The sequence below is a fragment of the Convolutriloba macropyga genome, chromosome 8 (assembly GCF_964194025.1).
Source record: "Convolutriloba macropyga chromosome 8, txConMacr16.3, whole genome shotgun sequence".
Taxonomy (NCBI): Eukaryota; Metazoa; Xenacoelomorpha; order Acoela; family Convolutidae; genus Convolutriloba; species Convolutriloba macropyga.
The window spans coordinates 25462150-25479594 of NC_134475.1; the positions used below are offsets into that span (position 1 = coordinate 25462150).

General features: G+C 38.7%; 2 protein-coding genes across 2 annotated transcripts in view; both read right to left on the reverse strand.

Moving 5' to 3' along the window:
- LOC142344623 (ubiquitin carboxyl-terminal hydrolase 5-like) overlaps positions 1–13899 on the reverse strand; it is a 385171-nt gene extending 371272 nt beyond the window's left edge. The window contains exon 1 of the mRNA XM_075396431.1: positions 13879–13899. The gene's annotated coding sequence lies outside the window, so the exon portion shown is untranslated. The remainder of the gene's footprint in view (positions 1–13878) is intronic.
- LOC142344625 (trafficking protein particle complex subunit 2-like) overlaps positions 1–13904 on the reverse strand; it is a 580178-nt gene extending 566274 nt beyond the window's left edge. The window contains exon 1 of the mRNA XM_075396433.1: positions 13882–13904. The gene's annotated coding sequence lies outside the window, so the exon portion shown is untranslated. The remainder of the gene's footprint in view (positions 1–13881) is intronic.
- Positions 13905–17445: the final 3541 nt, after the last annotated feature.

The following is a 17445-nucleotide window of genomic DNA, read 5'->3' on the forward strand; positions in this document are numbered from 1 at the left end:
CCCCTCACACACGAACAAACGACAACAGGCCGTGTGATGTAGAGGAGTTTTTTACAATGTCATTCGGACAGAATCAAGGCGGTATTTTAATCTCAAACGTATGGCGCAAAAATATTTTAGAACAGCTTTTAAAATTGGGAATTTTAGTGATCTAGTTAAACAAGCATTTCGTGTCAATACGGAAGCAAAAGAACACCAATATCATCAGCAGATACCTCCAACTCAGGTCCCCAAAATTGAGCCTAAATCACTTGGGTTAGGGTTAAAACATCAATGTAATCTACGGAAATTGTCGAAAAAGAACAGGGGAAAAAAACTGAGCAAAAATCAACGGAAGGCAACGAGAAAACGAATGATCAGTGGTAAGTGATAGCATCTCTTGGTGTTTTCTCACCGGAGATCTTTCACAAATCTTCAGCTATGCTTAAACTGCCGAGATGTTGGTTAAGAACAATTCTGCAAAGAAAGACTGTTGGGAACCATACTGCGACTATGAAAGGTTTTTTCTAAGGTTGCCTAAGATTTAGGTCAATTGCCAGATATAGCTTTTATTTTGAAGAATAATAACATAGAAGGGAGGAATGAAGAATTTTGGAAATCATCCTTTTCTCACAAAAGTGTCGCAATTGGAAATTGTATAAAATTAATTTCGAAGATCGGTTTCCTACAAATTGTCATTTGGCCAACCAGAAATTTGTGGAACAAAAAGTCATTTTGGCCAACCAAATAATGTCATTTGGCCAACCAGAAATTTGTGGAACAAAAAGTGAAGATCTTAGAAGTTGAATGGGTTGAAAATTGATTTTCGGAGGGGGTCCAAATTTATGGAAGTTAGTTATCAATCGATATTTAACTCAGTGTGGTCAAAATTGATGGGGAATTAGGACAAACTTGGGGCAAATTCCATTGTTGTCACCTTTGGGGAATTTGTTTCATATGTACCGCCGGGAGGCTTTAAACTTCCAAATAAGGCTTAAAATCTTTAAATCATAGTTTGACCGATTGACTAATTGGTAGCGTCATAAGTCTGTAACTGCTTTTGTTTTAGTTTGAATAGCTTGAGAAGAAGTCAGCATTTTAGAAAGAAGGCGGTCGGGTGGTTCAATTGTTCTTTTGTTGCCATAACAAACGTTACGTAAGAAAGGCATAACTAATGCAGTCCATAATGCGAAGTGAACAAATTCTTTCGTTTTGGCCACTCTCATACGTTTTTGCTTGATAAGTTACAAAGGAATAGAGCAACAAGATTAATAAACAGCACCATAATAATAGCTGTAGTTTAGGAATAGATCTTAAGAGAAATTGTGATAACAAAATCATTGTTTAGTTAGTTGAACTGACTTGATAAATTCAGAACACTGGTTTGCGCGATTGGAAATCAGAAAGAACACTTGAGAACACCCGAGAACCGCAGTTTGATCAAGCGAATTAATTCATAGGTTGTAGAATTGAGAGAATTGTAGCTCTTTGTTTGCAAGTTTAGTTACAAATTTAAAATTGCGAACCTTCTCTCATAATGAGACCCTAGTTGATTTTTGATTTAATTTTGTGATCTTTTACATTTCTTGTTCACTATTTAAAAAGTTACTCGAATCAATTCTTTATTGCAACTAGAGTTTCCTACAGCCGACAAGAGCCATGTGGGGACAAAAGAACCCTCCAACAGAAGTCTGAGAGCCATCAAAACAACCCTCTCAATTTGTTAGATTTTTGGGCGCTAGTCGGTCCACAGCTAGTCAGCCTAAGCAAAGTACAAAATTCTACAGCTGGTTGATAAGATTTCCAAAATTTGTTATCGCAAGAGAACGGCAACGTTTCAGATGTACAAAGCTTAGTTAGGAGATAGAATTACAACTTGAAAGAAAGACACGGCACGAAACAAAAATTTCAACTGTACAATTTAACAAAACCAAAGTAAGTTTCAGTTAATTTTTTAAGGTTTTTATCATGTCGATATGCATCTGCTACTTCAAATCGAAAATGTATATTTACTCAGTTGTAGAATTGTGTAGATACGACTGCCGATATGTGAAAAATTGTTTTAAATTTACTTGAAGGTATGATTTTAGTGATTTGCATTTTATTTTCGGCTGTTCTTTTTAGCATTTTGTATTGTTTATAACCTGATGATGAATTCAGAGTTCGAAAACGTTTGTAAGAAAGTTTTAAATTGACAAGTTTTAAATCTTGATCAAATCTGTCAATTCAATAAACCGAAGCCCAGGAAGAGGCAAGTTGCGTTTTCTATGTCAATTTAGCTAGATCAACATGAAATATTTACAGATTGAAGAATGGTGGCAAATTCTGGCGGCAAGTTCGCTTTTCCATGCATTAAAGCCAAAAAACAGCAAACATCACAATCCGTTACTCCTGTCATTGATGGCCATTCCGTGTCTTTCGTTCAACTCAAATTCCAGAAACGCCAAAAATAACATAAGAAACGCCTGGGACAGGGGTCACCGGAAAAACTGGAATGATTTCTTGATTTGGAACGACACTTTGAGTAACTCCATCACCCCTCACAAACTAACAAACGACAACAGGCCGTGCAATGTAGAGGAGTTTTTTACAATGTCATTCGGACAGAATCAAGGCAGTATTTTAATTTCAAACATATGGCGCAAAGAATATTTTAGAACAGCTTTTAAAATCGGGAACTTTAGTGATCTAGTTAAAGAAGCATTTCGTGTCAATACGGAAGCAAAAGAACACCAATATCATCAGCAGATACCTCCAACTCAGGTCCCCAAAATTGAGCTTAAATCACTTGGGTTAGGGTTAAATCATCAATGAAATCTACGGAAATTGTTGAAAAAGAACAGGGGAAAAAGAAAACTGAGCAAAAATCAACGGAAGGCACGGAGAAAACGAATGCTCAGTGGTAAGTGATAGCATCTCTTGTTGTTTGCTCACCGGAGATCTTTCACAAACCTTCAGCTATGCTTAAACTGCCGAGATGTTGGTTAAGAACAATTCTGCAAAAAAAAGACTGTTGGGAACCATACTTCGACTATGAAAACAATGTTTGTAAGTTTGAAAGTATTAGATGCAGAATAAATTTTCTTAAAACTTGCCTTAGCACAGATGAAATACGGGATTTTTTTAGAATTTCGTGTTCCAAAAACATGTTTTGTCGGATCAAGCAGTGTATAGTTTTCAACTAAAATTGCTAAGGTCGGAAATTTCCACAGCAGCTGACACACACCATAAATGTGACCAAAAGCGAGCTTCTAGTCGAAAAAATCACCTTAAGAATTTAGATAACCACCTATTGCCCTCCGTAATTTTTAAATTGCGCAACCGAGTTTCCAACCATGTAGTTAATTCTGAACAAAGACTGCGGGGAAAACTTGCCAAACTTCCGGAAAAGGAAAACAAGCTACTCAGATTATCTAATGGAAGACTGTAGTGGTTCTCGATAATATCATTTTGCCGGGATTCGTCAGGGATATTCTCGCTTTTGGTTCAAAGCATCCAACAAGGGACAAGTGTAAAGAGTTGCATTTCTTGGCGGACATAGCAGTTTGATAAGAAATCTGAGTGAGAACAACGTACCAGGTGAAAAAATGTTCGAGATTGAACTCGCAGCAAATTGGTAAGCAAAACAGAGAAACACCTTTAGATAGAGCAATAGCAAAGGTGCCAAAATATCTGCGTGACAACGCCATGATTGCTGTTGCTTTTGATTAGGCTGATGGGTTTTCTCTTATAAAAAGGAGCTCGTTTGCTGAAAAACTGAAAAAAAAGTATTGGACTGCGAACAGTTCAGAAAAGAGTTGTGATAAAATCGTAATGAAAAATGAAAAAAAAACTAAACAAAGATTTTTGGATATGAGGGAAAAAAGATACCGGATCACAACCAGCAAGGTTGTATGAACTAGCTAAAGTACACAAAAATAAACCCTTCCGGGACCTTTTCTCTCTATCCCGAGAAGTTGTTAGCATGAACTTAACAATTTTATAACACCCTTTTTCCAAAAGATTGAAGGAGCAAACACGGAAATTAACACCAATGACGCACGAAAAACTTTTGGGCAAAAAAACTTGAAAAAGACGAACAAATCCTATCATTAGATTTAAAAAATTTCGTCCATCAATGCTCCCGTAAAGGAAGCTATTAACATTACCCTGCAATTGTTTTATGCTAGGGACGATAAACAAGACATACCTAGAACAACAATAAAACGTCTGCTCGAACTAGCCGTCACAAATGTTCATTTTAAATGCAATGAAAGTTGGTACTGTCAGAAAAACGAGTTGGCAATGCTCGCGTCCTTGGCAGTAATTTTTCCTAACCTTTGTATGAACTCGTGGGGCTACAATAGAATCTAAGGACACCTATAGTTAATCCAACACACAATTTAGCACTTGCCGCAATTGCGAACACCGTGTGACAGCACGTTCCAGGGGTGTTGAGTGTGACCTTTGCAGTAGATGGTTCCACGCTAAATGTCAGCATATCAGTAACACAGAATATGATAGCATGGAAAACCAGTTCTGGATGTGCTTATTCTGCCGTGAAAATGATGAAATTAACATTAACACTGAGAAAAACCAAATTTTTTCAAAGATATGTCGACGTTATTGTGAGTACAGTTAGAGCTGACACAAAAAAGCTGTTAGTTGCGGTCAGTAGCCTCCATCCAAATCTTAAGTTGGCATTAGAAACAACGGATGACAAAAACAGTTTGGCATTTCTGGACATGTCAATTAACGTAAAACCGGAGGGGACAAATTTTTGCACTTGGTATCAAAAACCATCAGAGACTGGAAAAATTCCGAACTTTTGTATCTGTGCACCCCTTCAACATAAGAAAAACATTATACAGGGAGCAATACACCACCTGTTCCGAGCCACCAGCAATTTGGAAGCGTTCCATGAAGAATTTACAAAAATGAAGAAATTTGTGATTGTAATCAATATTCTAGGCGTTGGATAGTGAATATTGTCAAGGACATAATTAACCAATTGCGAATGAAAGAACAATGAAAAGGATTTAACGCGGTTGTAGCCGTAAAACAGCAGAAAAATACTGAGGAACAATAATTTGCATGACACTACAGAGGCAACATCTCTAATGACTTTGTTAGGAAGCTGAACAAAATTCGTCCCGTACAGACGATTTTCACCTATCGGAAACTTAATAGCTGTTTACCTAGCCTCAAGTCTAACTTTGATAAGGATCTCAAATCTCACGTGGTTTTTGAACTCATTTGTAATGGATGCAAATCCGTCTACGTAGGGCAGACTTGCTGACATATTACCACAAGGGTTGCAGAGCATGCCAAGGCGGACTCAACGGTGGAAATACATGCAATTGAGTTCAACGGTGAAAAAACAGCTTTCAAGTGGAAGATATTAGACCAGTGCGGCAACCAATCTAAGTTAATGACAATAGAGTCGCTCTATATTAGAATACTAAAACCAGCCATCAACACTCGCAACAAATACCGAACACGAGAACACACTGAAAGCTTAGTTTGGAGATAAAGTTCCAACTTGAAAGAAAGACACGATATGAAACGAAAATTTCAATTGTACAAAGTAAACCAAAGTAAGTTTAAGGTAATTTATGAAGGTTTTTAAATACAAAAACATGTTGATATGCATCTGCTACATCAAATCGAAAATGTATTTTGACTCAGATGTAAAATTTTGAAGATACGACTGTAGATATGTAAAAATTCGTTTTAAATTTCCTTGATTGAATGGTTTTAGTGATTTGCATTTTATTTTTGTAGCATTTTGTATTTTGTAAAACCTGACGATGAATTCCGAGTTCGAAAACAATTGTAAGAAAGTTTTAAATTGGCAGTCCTTTTTTAAATCTTGAATGATATTGTTGCCAGCAGCAGCAATCAGAACTCCAGGTTGAACATACAAACGTCCAGCAGTCAAATTGGCGCCAAAATCAATACCTGAATATATTTGAGCCAAAAACAGTGCCAGTGACATTCGCGACGATGGGTTATTGGTGCAAATAAGAACCTGACAAACTGTTCCCTTTAAACTTTTTCAATTATTTTTATGTCATTAATATCTTTTTCGTTGTACTTGAACATAACAGGATTCCTAATGATGCTAAAATACACAGCATAGGTAAAATTTTGGCCTATTTTAGTTTTTGGCGTGTTGAAGTTCATCTTTTTTGAACTTTTGGTAATTCTGGTGCAAAAGTACTCATTTGGGAATGAAAACTACTCTATGTTCGTCACCATGGCCGTCACCACGGCCGACACCATTTCCATCACCAACGTCCATTGCAAATGCAAGAAAATTTGGTACTGTCAGAAAGACGGGTTGGCAATGGGTGCGTTCTTGGCGGTGATTTTGGCAAACTTTTGGATGAAATCGTGGGAGCCACAACTGAAATTACAGACAAATAAATGTAAAAACAAAACACAATCTAGCACTTATCGCAATTTCGCACACCGTGTGACAGCACGTGCCAGGGGTGTTGAGTGTGAAGTTTGTAATAGATGGTTCCACGCAAAATGTCAGCAAATCAGTAACACAGAAAATGATAGCTTGGAAAACCACTTCTGGATATGATCATTCTATCGAGAAAATGATCAGGTTGACATTAACCATTCGTCCGAAACTAACGTTTTTCTAAGATTTGTCGACGATATTGTGAGAACAGTTAGAGCTGACACAAAAGAGCTGTTAGATGCGGTCAATAACCTCCATCCAAATCTCCAATTTACATTAGGAACAACAGATGACAAAAACAGTTTGCCATTTTTTGACATGTCAATTAACGTACAACCGGAGGGGAACACTTTTTGCACATGGTATCAGATACTGGAACAATTCTGAACTATCGTAGCTGTGCAACCCTACAACATAAGAAAAGCATAATACAGGGAACAATACACCGCCTGTTCCGAGCCACCAGCATTTGGGAAGCGTTCCACGAAGCATCGACAAAAAATGAAAAAATTTGGGAACTTAATCAATATCCTAGGCATTGGGTAGTGAATGTCGTCAAGGATACAATTAACCAGCTGCAAATGAAAAAACAAAGAAAAGGACATAGATATAACGCGGGTGTAGCCGTAAAACAACAGGAAAATACTGAGAAACAACAATTTGTATTACAATACAGCGGCAACATCTCTAATGAATTTGTATAGAAATTGAACAAAATTCATCCTGCACAGACGATTTTCACCTATCGGAAACTTAATAGCTGTTTACCTACCCTCAAGTCTAACTTTGAAAAGGATCTCAAATCCCACGTGGTTTTTGAACTCATTTGGAATGGATGCAAATCTATCTATGCAGGGCAGACATGCCAACATATTACCACAAGGGTTGCAGAGCATGCCAAGTCGGACTCAACGATGGGGGTACATGCAATGGAATGCAACGTTGAGAAAGCAGCTTTCCAGTGGAAGATATTAGACCAATGCAGCAACCAATCTAATTTAATGACACTAGAGGCGCTCTATATAAGAACATTGAAACCAGTCATCAACACGCGCAACGAATACCGAAGACGAAAATTGACACTTAAATTGGAGATGAAAATCGAACTTAAAAGGCACGTTAAGAAACGAAAATTTCAACTTTACAATTGAACAAAACTGGAGTAAGTTTAAAGCAATATATGTAGGTTTTTAAATAAAAGAACATGTCGATATGCATCTGCTACATCAAATCAAAATTTTTTTTTTTACTCAGATGTAAATATTTTGTAGATACGATTGTAGATATGTAAAAATTCGTTTTAAATTTCCTTGAATGATTGATTTTAGTGATTTGCTTTTATTTTCTGGCTTTTCAATTTAGCATTTTGTATTGTTTATAACCCGAAGATGAACTCAGAGTTCGAAAACGTTCGTAAGAAAGTTTTAAATTGACAATTTTTTTTTAAATCTTACTCTATGTTCATTTTAAATCTTATGTGCGAGAACCATTATGAAGTGCATATGAGAAAGCTGGTCACCGATTAACCCAACCTTGTCTAAAGCCACCAGGTTTTATTTCGCAGATGCTAAATGTTGCGAAAACTTGAGATCTTAAACTGATAGCTTATTCAATGAACTATTGCGTTAATCAAAACATCTGTGATGTAATAATTTATCATTAGTCATAAAAGTTGCTGATATTGAGATTATAGCCACTTTCAATGTTAATATTCCCCATGAGGTAGTTGTTTAGGAACATAATGGTCTTGAACTCTTTCCCCAATTATATCAATATTGGTCTTATAGAATCTGAACTTCCAGTACCCATTTAAAATGAAAAAATTTTTGGTTACGCACGCCCAAGTGGTCGTAAATGTCACCCCATTTACAGTTATTTTCAGATTATTTATTAGTTTTCGATGTTGTTGTTGTTGTTGTTGTTGTTGTTGTTGTTGTTGGGGATTTTCTTTACAGAAGGGATTTCTCCCAATTAAAACAGTTATAGAAAATTGGTCCATGTCTCTCTGCAGTGTTGACAGTCACATGCAGACGTTTTCTGGTTTGTACCGCATCATGATATCATTCCAAATTTGCTTTAGAATTCTGTGTTTTGGGCCGTCTTGATTTCCGAAGTCAATGCCGTGATGAAATCTGTTTGCTATCCTTTGTGTACGAAAGATGAATTCGCCGCGAGATTTTTCGATTTGTTTTTTCGTTAAGTCAAAGTAATCGTTTCTTCTCATTGATCTGTTTCCAGGCAGCACCGGCTGTTTTGTATTTGTCGGTTGAATTTGTTGAAGACTTGATAGTAGTAGAAGATCATTGTGCTGATAGTACATTGGCAAGGGTAGTAGATTTGACAAACCTAGTTGTTCGATGTAACTCAGTGTCTTGCTATTTGTTATCCAGGACGATTATTCGTTGAAATCGTTCTAAGTTTCTCATATCTCCTCGGTTTAAGTTACAGCACGAGGAACCGTACATTAGAACTGGCAGAATCATCGAAGTCCCAGTTTGATGCGCATATTTACTTTATTTGCTACGTTTCTTATCAGGGAATAGAAGACTCGGTTAGTTTTCTTCATTATTTCCTCTAAGTGGATTTTTTAAGTCAAATAGTATTGTATCCGAATCCCTAAGTCCTTTACACCCGCTGAGGTTTGGAGGAGACCTCCACTCAGGTAGAAGTGGCTTTCCTTTCCTTTGAACAAAACTTTAGCGCGTTTTTCAAAAGCTAGACCCATTTTTTTCGGGTGACTCAGTCTTCCAGTGCGTCGAGGTTACTCTGTACTTGGTCTGCTGGTGTTCCAATTTGGAGTATTTTTAGGTCATCCGCGAATATAAAGGGTTCGCCAAATCTGAGGGCATCTGGCAGGTCGTTGGTGTATATGCAAAAAAAAGATCGGCCCGAACAGTGATCTCTGTTGGACACCACTTGTCACTGGTAAATACTTCGATTTGATGTTCTCCACTCGGACAAATTGTTCTCGTCCGTTGGGATAGTCATATAAGACTTCAAGGAGACAACCTCCAGTGCCAGTTTGCCCTGCTTTCAGTTGAAGTTCGTAGTGGGGTACACGATATATATCATTGGGGACCACGATATATATCATTGAGTTCAGCCCAGTTCCTGTCGTGTCTTCTTTTGAAGATGTTTAGACTAAGACAGGACGTAACCTCTTCTTTCAGATTGTTCCAATCTTTAGCCGCTCGCACAGTGAAGCAGTTCCGTCTGCTTTCGGCTCTTGCTTTTTTCGACACCACCTTCTTCTGATTTCCTCTAGAGATTCTGGCGTTAGGGTCAAACAATCTGTCACTTGCCCTGATAACTGGATAACTGTGTGGATCAAATGTGACGGCTAAAATATCTCGACTTTTTGACTTTGCTTTACACCGGTCTAAAATAGTCGAGAATACATATATCATATCACGATTTGAAAAAACTCGATTTTTGATCTTGTTACTACTTCAAAGAGTCAAAAATGTGTTAACAGAGCTTCAAAATAGACAGAGCACCGAAACACTTTTAATACTTCGAATGAAGTTAGAAAATTTAACTTAGAAGGGAACAAACTACAATAGCATATAGACAAAATGTATGTGAGGTTTAATCAGAACAGTTACAGAAAGGTCGAGAACAGTATTTACAAAAATGGTGGAAAAAATTAGTTCAATCGGTACCAGTTAAGAAATTGAACGAATTTAAAAAGGAGATGAGAGAAGTTCGGGTACAGCGAAGGGTTTGCTTTAAAACCAACAATCAACTTAAAGTGAGATAAAAATTATCACAACGTAAAACAAATCTAAAAGAAAATCAAATAAAGGAGTATCAACTTAAAAGCCTCCCTTCCTCGACAACCGCCCCCATGGAAGCCCGACCGGCTTCAGTCGACGGAGCGAGCGGTAACCGCGCAGGCAGAGTACGGAGCTCCGGAGTAGCGCAAAGCTGATTTTCGTTCGGATAAACGTGATGATGTTGGCGTAGGAGTCGTCGTTCTTAAGGCTCAGTTTGCTGGCAACTTGCTTTATCACCCAAGTTGCTGAAGGTCCTGCTCCTCTTGAGCAAGAAAAAATCAACGGACTGAGAGTGCCCTTCTCAACATTTATAACTCGAGGCTCGTATTTCAATTTTTTGATATTTTCATGGTAGCTATACGCGTCTTCGATATTTTTCGTGCAGCTTTGGCAAAGGGGTTGAAGATTTTTACATCGAAAAACGTTTTTGTAAATCTGCTGTCCCAGAGACCATTGGCTTTAATATCCAATCGTGCGTCATCTTCAGTGCTGGTAGTTGTATTTGCAAAGGACTCACCTTGCAACGGCAGAAGATTAGGCTCGATTTCAACGTCAAAACAAATTTCCTCAAGCAGATTGTCGAAAGAGTCACGGATGTCGTTATGTCTTTAGTGGGTATACCCGCCTCTGGGACAGGAAAGGGCATGGGCATCTGTGATTGGCTAGCCACAAACACAGTTGGTCGCAAATTTGGGGTGCTCCCAACCATACCGAAGAGCAATACCATCTCGGAATTAAGACTCGGATAGATTGAAGTTATACTTTTTCATTGGCATGGCATTAAGCCAACATGAAGCCCCTTTTTTAGAGGCTAGATCGATTGCATACATTTTGTTTGCATTCAAGCAGTTTTTAATGCTGGATTTTTCCTCAATCATTTTCTGTGATTTATCTTTTCTGATCTTCTCAACTCTTTTTAATTGTTCGGACTCGATGTTTGATACGTCCCCGAGGAATAGCGGCTCTGAAATGGTTTTCGAACGTTTGTATTCGAGAATTCTATCTTCAGGGCGAATGATGTTGAGTTCACCTTCGCGTACGGGGAGTGAAAATATGTCGCGATAGGTTTCGTCATAATTTGTAATACATACAAGGTTAGGGATGAGGTGATCATTGATAATTTTCTCGGCTTCTTCCAACAAGTCGAACGTTGTCCTCGATAAGAAGGTTAATTTATGCTGCACAGAGTTCGTCATGCATTTGAACACATTTTGAGGTGCAATTTTCGCGTGTTTGGCTAATTTTTGCTTTATACGTAGATAGTTTTGCTTTTGATCTTCTATGTATTGTCTGCAGGAGTCCACGTTTCCCATAACAGATCCAAGAACTCTTGATCCATCAATAATATCTACTTCTCCACCTTTAAACACGTTTTTTGCGTCATTGACGAACTCTGCTTTGGTGATAAGATAGCATTTGATAACATTATAACCGAATGAAGGACCATGCAGTTCCAACTTCGATAGAAGGACTTTCAGCACTTCGACCGATCCGCGGGGTTTCTGTCATCCGCGTACCATTTTTAAATCAGGTTGTCGTCGGAAACCTTTTCGATGAGGGGCAAAATAGCTAGTCCATACATTGCCATTGCAAGTGGGTCGCCTTGAGTAGTTCCCTCTCGGGATTGCAGAACTTTGTGAGAAACATAGGGATTAGATGGGGTCTCATAAGAACTGGATAAAGCCAGATAAAGAGATGGACAAAGAACTTCGATGTTTTTAGGGCTAAGTCTCTGTTCAAACTGTTGAAGGCATTTTTCGCATCAATAAGGAGGATGGCCTGTGTCTCCGGTTGCCCGAAGGTCTCAAGTAGAGAGTGAAAGGCATGTTCAATGCCGCATCTTTGACCAGGACAAAGTTGGAGATTACCTCCGAGGAATTTGAGGTCATTTTTGACGCACGCAACAATGGCCCTACCAATGATGCGTCGCATTACCTCACCAACGCCTATGGGCCGTACACCAGGGCATGACTTGCAAATGTCGTTTGACGTAGATTTGAACGATGTAAGGATGCGTCTCCATTCATTTGCATCTAATCCTGAGGGACCACGGCTGCCGTGTGTCTTCATGGCCGATCTACGTATTGCAGATGCGTTGATGCGATCAAATATAGAGTGGTGATAGGGTAATGTATTTAAATGGGGGTCTTTCACAACGTAGTCAAGGTTTGCAGTCTATGGGGCGGGATGCTTTTCAACTAATATGTCCATTACTGTTTTCGTTCTTAGTTTTTGATTTAGGGGTAAGACACCGCCCTTCGGTTCTTCGGTTAGACATCTTAGTGCATTCGAGACTTTTCCAGTTTCCATGTTTTTGTCGACTAGTTTGAATTAATTTGTTTCATGTTTATACTTCGATTTTGTAAGTCTGTCTTGTAGTCCTTTCGCTTCTAGAAATAATAATTCAAATTCGCAATGTATCCAGAGGTCGAGTCGCCTAGCTATGATTTTACCTACTGATCAATCGTTGCCCTTTTTTGTTCTAGCGAGGATGAGATGGGGCATGACCATGGCGGCTAACATCCCAGCTTCACTATTATGGTTAATAGTCTCACATTGTGACAATGCAACGCTGAGTGAAGCGACAATGCGATAGCCAACTTTATTTTTGCTTAAAATGAAAAAGACGGGTTTCCAATGAACAATTTCTTGGTAAACGTTTTTGAGCGTTTCTTTCTTACCGGTGGTTAGATTGGACCAGAAGGCGGTAGCAGTGAGAGAATTAGGCGTATGGGGGGCAGGGGTTTGGGTGACATGGGTATGGGATACATGGGTATGGGAATCTGCGTTGTTTGCATTCGTGATTGCTGATGTGTCGGTGATTAACGCCTCGTGTGTGCGTGCGCTGGGGCAGTTTTCGCATTCGAAGTTGTCATGGTGTTCGCGCGCAAATCGAAGTCCGCTACATTGGACATGCATATAGGTACCGCATGAGTAACACCATATACCCCTCTTCTTGAGGGGTTTGAGACACTTCGAGCAGTGCGTCTGCTCGGACATGGGAACGGTTTGTCGAGGAAGGGAGGATAAATTGGTGAATTAGTTGATGAAAACTATTAAGAATGAAGTATAGATGAGAATACTCGATTACCAATATGAGAAAAATGAACACCATCACGGCAAAACATGAAAGGCGATAGGTTAAAAGAGGGCGAGATAACATGAGGGAAACAGTAATGTAGCAATTTATAAATCGCGCAATTTTTCAAATATTGCTTATGGTTTATCAAACGATTGATTTTTGATGGGATGATTTTGGGGGCTATCAGGACTGATGGGTTGAATTTGTATCTAATAAGTTCAATTAGGAGTCTATAACATTCAATGAAATGAAAATTTTCTGTAGAATGATCATTGAAGCCATAAATTAGCGTCACGGCGAAAATTTAGAGGGTAGTATTGTTGCACAACATCAATGAGGTCCCGTATATTTGCACCGCGAAAAGAGTGTATTGTTGCGCCGATATCACTGCCCTTAATGTATTTCGTCCTTGAGGTTCCGGGCACAAGGTTCTTGACGTCCCAAGGGAGAAGGGGAGCTGTGAAGCGGGGTCGCATGGAGGGCCGAGTTGTTCCTGTTCTCCGAACACTCGGGTGATAGGGACATACAATGCTTGCCTCTAAAATTCTCTCCACGGAGAGACCATTCTTGCAAGACTTAGCATATCAAATCTATTTAATAAGTTTATCCCAACAATTAGTCTAAAATAGTCGAGGAAAGAGGACTGCAAGTGAACCGCTAGTACTGTAAGCTGGCCGTCCCCTGTTTGGCGGTCGTCCGTTTATTTTAACAATGTATCGATAACGCAAAGGAAAAGGAATGAATACCAATTTGTGCGCCAAAAATTTTGCCTATGCTCAATATTTTATTGCTCTTAATACTTCCTATTGTGCCGTCTTAGACTTGATCATTAGATTTAATTAGATCCGAATACCCGAACTACTAAGCTCCAGTAGAAACCTCTTAATATATATCGTTGAAGCCGTATGGGCTACGGAAGTCTCACCTCTAAAGAATGACCCATTAGGAAAATTTGTGGCAACCATGACCGCACAGGTCTTGTGGAACCTGAACTCAAATAGGCAGCGGTAAAGCAACCGAAGCCGGCGATTGTTTCATCAATTTCCGGAGTTGACTTAAGAAATTTTTCTGGACCGTCCTAATCACCTCCTACATTGAGTTCTAACCAAACCCAAATTTTGCTCGGTGTCTTAAGCTCAATTCTGTTCTCAAGTTAAAACTGTTCTGGTCTTTCACCAGATTTAGCTAACGAAATCAAGCCTTAAACACTTCTCAATGACAATTGGACAAACTTTGTGGTTTCTACTAAGAAGTCACACCCACATAAGAAGTTGGAACAAACAGCAGCTACAGCTATTATTTCACAAGAAAATTAAATGGCGCCTCTATCCTCGCCGATCTCCAAATTTTGTTGAAGTATGAGATAGACTAGTTTGGAGTTGCAAAATATTGATGATTGCGGTACTTATTGAACAGACTTTCAATACAAAACCACTGACACCCGCAAGCAACGGCTCTCAAAATTTTGAGTGTCTTACGCCTAAAAGTTTTTTTTTAGACGAGTGAATATACCAGCTCCATTTATACCATCAGCAGAGAAGTTTGCACATTTTCGAAAATCATACAAAATGGCTCAATGCTAATTTGATCTGGCTGTGACGGTCAAAAGAGCGTCTATCCAAAAAGAAACTATCGGGGGAAGTGAAACAAAAAAGATCGGACTGTATTCTGTTCACGCTATTGGCCACATTACCAGCAACTTTAGAGATTTAGCATAAAATTTTTTCGATTTGTGTAGAATCGAACGAACAGCCAGTTGTTGAACTTTTTTCTGTCCACGCATAGAAGTTAGTGAGGGACACCATGAGAAAGATATGCAGAGCCGCACTGATAATACTAGAGAGATAAAAAGTTGCTTTTTTCGTAGGAAAGAAAGGCTAACCGGTATATTTCGCTTTAAGAAATTAAAAACGGTGTTCCAATTCCGTAGTTTTGCATGTCTAGATATGGCAGTCACATGAAACATTTGAGCAAACTTCAACACTAAATCACGAGGATTTGTAATAGTATTCAAGGGGTTGCCGTTTATGTCCCAAAGCGGTCGTTTATTAATAATGGAATGTCGAGTTTCAGTCGAATGTTGCGGAGGTTGATTGCGTGGGCAAAGAACCCTGGAGGTACCCTTGCCCTCAGAGTCCCGCATCGTACGCGGAGGCTTTAACATGAGCGTTCATACACCGCCGTTCACGTGCCATATTTTTCAATAATGCGCTGGTAACGACGTCGCGCACTCTGTAACCGACAGAGGGGTGAAAACATAGCAAAATTTAAATTATATGCAGAAGACTCAAATTCTAAAAAATATTGCAGGAGAGAGCATAGACAGTTAGTAACCAGCGAGGGTATTGGTTTAGAAAATTAACCTTTGTTCGAAAGATTGATTAGCAAATTTTGAGAAATGACCACAATCTTTAAAAGATTTTTAAGTACTAAGTTTGATAAACCCTGAAACTGACAACTGAGGGGAAGAAATTGAACAGAATTTTTTTGAGAAAATGACCACAATATTTAAAAGATTTTTAAGTACTAAGTTTGATAAACTCTGAAACTGACAACTGAGGGGAAGAAATTGAACAGAACTTTTTATAAAGCAAAATTAAAATATGTAGCATCCTAATTATATGATGTTGATTTCTCGGCAAAATAGTATTGGCCGCGATAACAATTGAGTAGAACTTGATTTTTATTAAATCCAACAAACAGTGTGAATAATCTTTGAGTTCATTAGGGGAACTTCGATGAGAATTAAAACCTGCCATAAAAACAGCAATTCATATAAAATGAAAGCTGAAAATGAATAGAGCTACATTTGTTTATTGATAATTTATACAGATGAAGTCGAATTTGTTAGGTATAACCTGTTCGAGTTGAAAATGTTGTATCTGGGTGAGCCGATGTCAAGAAGGGTTGCATCTGGAGTTCGAGCCATCAAAATCACTACAGTAAAAAGGGGGTATAATCCATCCCATGGACGGAAGAGTGAGCAGCCACTATTAAACATCACAGCACAGTATTCAAATTTACTGCAAAATGTTTTGTATTTCAAACTTAGAGCAATATGCTAGGCTCAGTTATACGTTAATTACCTCGGCAGCCTCTGAAAGATAATTGCGCTGGTGGGATGTTACAGTAGTGAACTTGCTTGCCCCTGCTCTCCTTGAGAGCGGATCGGTCGCCAACCCGGTCAAAGCAGATGCAGAGACCGAAAAACTAAAGCAACGAAATATAGAGAACTCGCTGAGAAAGGCTATTTGTTCCAGCCTATAGCTTTTGACGATGCAAGGATCTGCCTGGTCCTCCACCGAACCCAAAGCCGGCCCCTCTCTGAAACAACGAATCGTGGCGATTCATGTTTCAAACACCGCGTGTGTAATAACAACTTTTCACGAGATTTTTCTTTGTAGCCTTTTAACGTTCTGTATTGAGTTGACAGTTGCAGTGCAACGGTTAGTACGGGAGTCTCATTATGTTAGTTACAATTTTACTTACGTTTTACCACGACTTTCAAGCCCAGAGATTACTTTTACATTCTTTGCCGAGCCACTATGTAGATTATCATCCCTTGTATCCCTTCTGAATTATTATGGAACAAAAAATTTCTTAAGTAGCTGCCTTAATCGTCCAATTCACAGGAGTGCGAAACTTGCAGAGTGCAAAACTTGCGTGTTGCAGAGGGCTCTATGCCTCCCATGCAGTAAAGCACGAGTGGAACAAAAGTACTTTTTCAATTTCCAAAATTCTTTGTCGATATTTTATATTTTGTTGCCTCGTGAAACTTGTATGCTTCCTTAATTTCTTTCACATCGAAGAAAGTTAGCTGAATCTGGACCCCCACAAGCCGTTTGCTTTGATGTCAAGTCAAGTGTTAATGATATAAAAAACATTACAGACATGAAACCATTTAATTTGTCTCACAACATGTAGGCAAACTGAGATACATTCAGGCACAGTTTGTGAATTGAGATAAATTCAGATAGCTTTTACTGGCAATTTAAATTGTTTGTTTTCTGTTCCTGCAATTGGAGTAGTTTGTTTTATAGATTGATATAAAACAGTTGTAAATGTAGTGGCCTTTGTCTGTTGACTTGCAAAATTTATCCTTTAGACAAAAGGAAAAAATGTTGATCAATATAGCCGGTAAATTTTTTTAGATC